Consider the following 8225-nt stretch of genomic DNA (forward strand, 5'->3'; position numbering starts at 1 on the left):
GGTTTTACAATGCAAGTCATTACAACGACGACTTGCGTTGGAGGGCGCTGGAAAGTGGAATAGTTTAATTTACTATTCCAACTCAGTCCCCGTGGATAGTAGGGAAGGTTTTGGATAGTAAATTAAACTATTCCCTATCCTACAGCGCCCTCCAGCGCAAGTCGTTGTAATGACTTGCGTTGTAAATCCTGCGTTGTAATGGTAGTGCGTTGTAAAAGTTGCATTGCGGACACCCCAAAAATAATAATATAAACTTACCTTGTTCCGTTCTTCGATGTGCGACGTCCTCCCCCTCCGGCGCCTTCTGTAAGCCCCTGCAGCAGAAAACTACCCTACCCAATCCTGCTGCTGCTTTCACAGCATGACAGAAGCTCCAGGACTGGATAGAGTGGCCTTTCCCAGCACTCCTAACTGCACTTGAGGCCTGCACTTCATCTAAACCCTGACAAATGTGTTAGAGAACTTCAAAAAGTGCATGTCTGGCTGACCGACCCAAGCTTTTCAAAGTGCATAGCTCTCTGCTGCTGCCACTCAGCAGTGCTGGCCCCGCCCAGTTCTGACTCTTAGTTCAGGATGTTTTACTGAAAAAAAAAACAGTAATAAATAAACTTTGTTACTGTTTTGTTTTTCAGTTCGGGGGCTTATGGAGCGACGCTTCCCTGCTCAAGTCGAGGAGCCAACGCTGGTGGTCTGTGTGAATTTCTGAAACGCAGACAGAGGCTTGCAAAAGTTTCAACCACTGACAGAGCCCTGCTTACCACATGTGGGCAATCTGATCCCATGACCACATGCTTTATGCATGACAGTACCTGCCATGTCACTCCACAGTCTCAATAACTCCACTGAGGCTATGGTCAGCAGTGTGCCAAACATTATTGTACCATAGCCACAATGCCAGGTGGGCACAGAGGTTGGTGTCTGTCTCTACCTTCACCAATTTCCTTGGAATCCACCTAAAAAGTCTAGATCAAAAGTTCAAGCTGGACAATTCATCCTCTAGCTCTAATCCTGTCCTCCAACCTTTATCTTGAGCCCATGACATACATTTTTAGAGGCTGAACCATGCCACGTCATGAACATGCTAGTGACACTGAGCTTGAGGGCCCTCTCCCCTGAGGATATCTCCATCTTAGCTCACACGCGAGGCAAGAGTCAGTCCTGGATGGCAGCTCTTGACATGCCAATTAGCATTGAAAGATATATCCGTGGGGTTAAACCCCTTTCACCAGAGCAAGACCTCAAGGTAATGTTTCAATCAATGTTTCTCTCAAGACTTGATTTTACCAACCCCATCCTTTCTGGCATTCACACATTGACCGGGTGCCCGCCCCTGAGAGGTCACACTCATGCTGTAACCCTCCTGATGCCTGAAAAGGCCCACTTGAACCCTTAGTTAACGAAAGACCGACAGTCATGGCTGGTTAGTTCACTAACGCCTTCACTCCATCGCCACTCGCTGACTGGACAAGACCCTGAGGCTGTTTGCTGGGGTCCACCCCAGGCGCAGCTTTCAGGATCTTCTCAAGATCCGCACCTTCAACCACAAACGACACCTGGACCAGTCGTTTGGACAATGGTAGGGACTAGGCCTGGGCTGTAAATTCCGTTCCGCTGGCGGAATTTGAGGAATTTGGGTAAATTTGCGTTCTGCAGAGAACGCAAAATTGCCCAAAATTCTGTGTATCGCGACTTCGCTAAATTGTTTGCTTGTTCGCGTTCTCAAAATGCGTGTTCGTGAGATATTTCCCCCTGAGCACGCAAAGAGCAATTGCGAACAGTAAAAAAGCATTGCGAACAAGCAATTCCGCGTGTTCGCGGAGATTATTTACCGTTTCGTGGAGATTTGCGTAACACGATTACGCAAATTCCGCCCACCCCTCGGGACTCCCCTCTGTTGGACAAAACACTAATCCATCGTCTCCTCTTTGGAAGAACATGGAATTTATGCTTTCTAAGGAATAGAATCTCTCTCTACTCCAAAGGCCCTCTTGTGATGGGATCTAAAGATGTCTTAGATCGCACGCTAGTTCCTGTCCACCTAGAATCACATTAACACACAGACAGAAAGACGCTGTCTGACGTGCAGGCGCCCGACAGACGGCTTTCTTTGCTATTTGAATTTTGAGACTCTGCATAGATCTTGACTTCTTTTGAGTGCTTTGCTCTTTTTCTGCCACATGTTTAGGTTTTCAGCATTTGCTGTGTTTCCCATTGGCATGTACAGTATTTAATATATAGGGGCATATTAGCAATGGTTTGCGATAAATATCGCAAAGCGCGCTTAGCGAGTATTTTCCCATCGCCGGCTATCGCTGGATTCAATCGCCGAGATAGCACGTCATTAGCAATGGCTATCTCCATAGCGATGAAAAATCCAGCGATAGCGGCGAAAAGCGGGATTATCACATGAATTACAGTGATAATAACCCAGCGTTAGGGGGGTGGTTGCTGATAGACCATAGTGGTCTCAGCCACACACTCACCCCCCCATTGACTTGAATGGACAAGTCAGGTTTTGAGCAGGTGTAAAAAACCTGCGATAACCGTGGTTAGCGCGACTTTCATTGTCGCTAACTGGGTCCCAGGGTCGCATTGCTGATAAGAGTTAGGTGTGTTTGCGAGTGGATTCCTGTTGTTTTCGTGGGGCACGCCTACTTTGCATGTCATTAGCGATAAATATCGCTGACATGCAAAGTGGCAAGGGAAACGGTCGCTGTCACCGGAAAGCTGTCGCTAACAGCTGTTAGCGACAGCTTGTTAATTGGGCGATAATAATATCACCACTTTAGTGGCAGAAAGGGCTGCTAAAGCGGTATAAATGACCTTGCTAATATGCCCCATAGTTTATATAACTGACTGCCTCTCCCTTGACTGTCCTTGCAAAATTCCTTGTCTAGAATGTATTAGATCTTGTCATAACACACTAGGCATAGCCTTGGCATCACTGAGGGTGATATATTGCCACGATTCCGAACCGAACTTAAAAATAAATTGAATAGATTGGTGTGGGCAACTAGGGAACATTGCGAATGGCAAATAAAAGGGTCACAACCTGGCACTAATACCGACAGGTGAAGGAATCCAGGTGCATATCACCAAGGGGGGCGATAGGCAATTATCGCCGATTTAGCGGCCGTTTTCGGCCGCTAAGCGGCGATAATTCTATCGCCCTATTAGCAAGCTGTCGCTAACTGATGTTAGCGACAACTTTTAGGCGATAGCGAGCGGTTTGGGCCCCGCTTTGCATGTCAGCGATGTTTATCGCTAATGACATGCAAAGTAGGCGTACCTAACCAGTTAGCGACTGTAAGCAGTTGCTAACGTCACTATCGCTTATTAGCAAGGCAGGCGTAGCGATGGAAATATTTGCGCTAAGCGCGAATATCTCCAAATACTAACACCTGCCCAGACCAGTTCTTAGCCATGTTATCCAATGGGAGGTGGATAACATGGCTAAGAGCATTTTGTCGCTAATGCGTGAATATCACTGTATTCTCAGCGATATTCACGCATTTCGCCGCTATCGCTGGCTATTTTAGCACAATGGAGAAAAACGTTGCTCATAGCATGTTTTCTCCGCTAACATATCCAGCGATAGGCAGCGATAAAAAAAAATGCGCTAAGCGCATTTTGCGATAAATATCGCTATTCCTTGATAATATGCCCCCCAGTTTCATCTTTTATATATTTAAATAGTCACCGTCATCTTATCCTGCACACTTTTTTGGTGCCATATTAGAAACTGCTCAATGTTCAAATAAAAGAATGTCTGCCCTAGTGACGGAATTTCTGAACAAAGCACATTTTAATCCGTATATTGTAGATGACAGGGATTATCTTTTTGTAAAACAGCACTTAATAAATTTTACACAGTGTATTCCTACTCTTATGTTTTTACCTCTTTGCTGACTTCAACTATTTTCTTGGTCGTTTTTAATGCTTTGTAAATAGTGCTGTGAGAATCATGCACATTGGGCCGCATCTGGAGATGCATCGATATAGAACGTTTTTATCAAGCATCATCTATGAATGGTTGTTGAAATATGGGCTTCTTAATGGTTTCCAATGTCCATTTAATATATTATCTTTTATGGTAGTGTTGCACAAACTTGATAGAGATTGATTTAATTTAATTTGATGTTCAGGACCCGTATATTGTGGGTGAATGAGTGTTACCTGCTCCCCCAATGATTAACCCTCCCTTCTCAAGTCCTCTGTTTCCTTTTTGCCTGATAAAGTAGATTTTTCCACAGCCTTGGTGGGTGAAAATCTGGATTTTATTAAAGACACTGAGGCTAATATTATGCAGTAAATCCTTTATTGCCACCACTCAGCAGCATCTTTAAAGCTTCTAGAACTTAGAATATTAAAACATTCTAAACATAATAAAAAAAACAGCAACCAGTCCTCTTCCTTCTTTTATTGCTGCTGCTCATTAAGATAAGTACTATATGCAGTTTGTTTTATAATGAAATTGTACTGTATGTATATCGAGTTCACTGTTTTAGAGACAGGGCCGTTTGACGGGGAAGTGCATAGTATATTTTTCTGTTGGGATGGCAGCGCTTGCGTATCTTATACAGCTGTTGACTGTGTTTTATAGTTTTATTAGGATTGCTAAGTAAGTACGCTGTTGTGTCAATTTTCGTATAAGCTAAAATGTGTTTTTTGTCATGTTGAAATAATTATTTTCAATATTTGCAATTCTTGGCCTACCTCGCCGAGGTCTGCGATCCCAAACCGTTAGTCTGTGCGGTAGGATTAGCGGTGCGCGTTGTTATGGTAACGGGTTGGTCTGCTTTGTTTGTCTGGTAACTTGGTTGCCCCGGCAGGAGCTCTGGTCTCGCAGCTGGATGTGCGGCTGAGGTGTGCTTTGTCGATGCATTGATGGTTCATCCAAGAGGGTGGTGCGGTTTATTTAGACCGCTGTTCGCTAAAGTGTTGATTAGACAGGAATTCTTTTGGCACGTCGAGGCTCCCGTAGCAGCTGATTCTGTCGGAATGCTTGTTCTCGTTCTGTCTGAACGCTTGTTAGCTTTCTGTCAGAACGCTCGTTCGCATTCTGTCAGAACGCTCGTTCGCTTACTGTCAGAACGCTCGTTCGCTTTCTGTCAGAGCGCTCGTTTGCGTTCTGTCAGAACGCTCGTTCGCTTACTGTCAGAACGCTCGTTCGCTTACTGTCAGAACGCTCGTTCGCTTACTGTCAGAACGCTCGTTCGCTTTCTGTCAGAGCGCTCGTTTGCGTTCTGTCAGAACGCTCGTTCGCTTACTGTCAGAACGCTCGTTCGCTTACTGTCAGAACGCTCGTTCGCTTTCTGTCAGAGCGCTCGTTTGCGTTCTGTCAGAACGCTCGTTCGCTTACTGTCAGAACGCTCCTTCGCTATTGTATTCTGAGGAGATGGCACGGAGGAGTGGAAGGCTCAGAAATTAGCTGTACTTGTAGGGAATTTTAATTGCACATTAAGGTTGTCATTACTGAGGTGAAGTCTTACTGTTTTGGTGAATTTTTACTTGTTGGAGTAATCTTTTGCTTAAGGCTTCATTTTTTAGCATACAGAGAAAGTGATTGTTTTCTTTTAAACAGTGGTTAGATTATATTTAGATTGAACATGGAGTAGGCTGAGGGTTCTCAGGAGATCTCTTTCGAAGAGAAACTTAATAAGGCAATTGAGAAAATTACTACTGAGGTTTCACTAAGAATGGAGAAGAAGCTAAGACTGCTTGTGCATAAGTCATCCATCAGGGATGAGGAGCAATTTTGGTCAGCTACTGAAGCAGAAGCGGCCCAAAGATCTGCAATGAAAGCTTCTTGAAAAAGAACGCAAGTGTCAACTAGAGATGGGCTGGCTAAGAAAATGAAATCTACTTTGGTAGAAGATGTTTGCTCTGATGACAGAGAAAGGGGTGATGCTGAGGACATGAAGGATGGACAGAAGGAAGGCCCGCTATATGGCAGTGGTAAAGAATCAAGCGGGTATAAACACAAGGTGTGATGAGTACTCTGGTTGTGCGGAGGTGGAACTCAGTTGTTTGTCAGGTTTGGACTCGGAAAGTGATGGCTTTGTGAAGGGTAGCTAGCCTAAGGAGAGGAAATTAAAAAGGGAGGATGGTTCTATTTTGAATCCTTTTGGTAAGAGCGTGTTTGTCCCTCTTTTAATTAAGCAACCATCAACCCCTGAATGGTCCCCTTATGAACATGTGACAAACAATATTGAGTATTGGATTAGAAGAGACATATCTAACGTCAGAATTCTCAAGGCTCTCTGTAGATAAGAAAGTTTTGGTGACACCTGAGCTTGATGCCGAAATAGTACCATTTATTTCTAAAGGGGGTCGCGACCCTAGAAAAGACCTCAACAAGGGTTTGAGGTCATGCCAAGATAGGCCCTAGTAATTTATGGCAATTTAGGGGGCTAGTAAATATATATACCTGTCAAACAAGATCTAAAAAAAAGTATCAGGCAACTGGGCAGAGTAGGATATTTTCAATGTGAACCCGCCAGCCTCCCCAACAAACTCGCATCTGACTTCACGACTGGATGCAAGTTTGTTGGGTATGCTGGCGAGACCAGGCAGCTTGAGAGGGGCATCTAGGTGAGCCCACTGTCTGGTACTCACCTGATACATTTTTTCAGATCTTGTTTTACCGGTATATATTTACTAGCCCCCTAAATTGCCATAAATTACCATGGCTTTTTATCCATAACGAAGGAACAGTTGATTCAATCAATTAGTGGCTGAGTGAAGGTTCTCTGCAACTCTCTACGCTTGTTACTCATCTATAAGCCTCTTGATATGTTATCAGAGTGCGATTTCTTCATTGTGTGGCGAAGCTTGGCACTCCCGGCACTTAAAACTTCATTATATATCGTTGAGGATTTCTTCCTTGATTCAGATGTTTTACTGAAATTCCTTGGACGCTCCTTTGTTCGTTGCGCTGTCCTGATGATGACCTTCTAAGTTCATTATGGTCGAAACGCAGCGGATGCCTAAGTGTGGCCCTAATTGAAAAGGACGCATTCTTTGCTATGTATTGTTTCTCTTTTGTCCTGAACCCCGTCTTTGTATATTTTCCCGCAGTCACTTTGTTTGATTCCACATTGTATCATTTGTACTTCCAGTATTGTTTGTGTAATCCCATGATCGCCATTAGTGTCTTATGATTGTTTTTGGTTATTTTGGGTGATACATTTTCTACTTAAATGAAACAGTTTGTACATGGGCATCCAGTGCCCAGATAGGATCTGGGCATTTTCTTCATTCTCTTCTTTTTCTGTTTCTCATTGTGTATTTTGCAATATGCTAGTTTTCTTTCCTCTCTTTTTTGTCTAATTTAGATAAGTTTTGGGTTGGATATTTTCTTTATCATTGTAAGTGTTTTACTTGAACCCTTGTTTGTATTCCAGCTTCTCCAGAGAGGGACATCACGACCCAACAATGAGTTAGACCAGAACGGGGCAGGGATCGTTGGACAGTTAAAAGAGACAGACTGATAATGAGGAATGGGCGATAGTAAAGCAGTTCATATCGCCCTCACCGACCGCGCTGTGAAACTCAGAATCCTGCGATGTTTCCCACCTCAGATCCACGAGGTGTGAACAGGCAGAACAGGTGCAGGAAATGACATGATGTCCTCAGTATTTCTGCAGCCACCTCCACTCTTCCGAGCGAGTTACCGCTCCGAGCTCTCATGCACTGAGTCCAGTGCTGCACTGACTTACAGCTAGGTTTACACATACTGCAGACATACGTGTGTGGAAGCATGCTTCAGAATCTGTATTTTGTGTCTCCTATGTGTAAAAGATGAGCTAACTTGATTACAGATGTAAAAAGTGTCATATGACGTCTAAAAGTGTGTTTATTAATATCATTTTTTCATGCCACATGTATTTCCAAATGTCACCTTGGATATAAAAGATGTTGGGGCATATTACCAACGTTAAGCGATATTTATCGCTAACAATGCTTAGCAACAAATTTTTTAACGCTAAGCATCGTCAGAAATTATCGCAGATAAACTTTGCTATTATCAAGGTTTATCGCAAATGCGATAAAAAACGGCGCAATGCATGAATATCGCTGAAAAGTCCGCGATATTCATGCATTACCGAGCTAATGCTCTTAGCCATGTTATCCACCTCCCATTGGATAACATGGCTAAGAACTGCTCAGGGCAGGTGTTAGCTTTTGGAGATATTCGCGCTTAGCGCCAATATCTCCAAAAG

The sequence above is a fragment of the Lissotriton helveticus genome, chromosome 11 (assembly GCF_964261635.1).
Source record: "Lissotriton helveticus chromosome 11, aLisHel1.1, whole genome shotgun sequence".
In the NCBI taxonomy this organism is placed as follows: domain Eukaryota; kingdom Metazoa; phylum Chordata; class Amphibia; order Caudata; family Salamandridae; genus Lissotriton; species Lissotriton helveticus.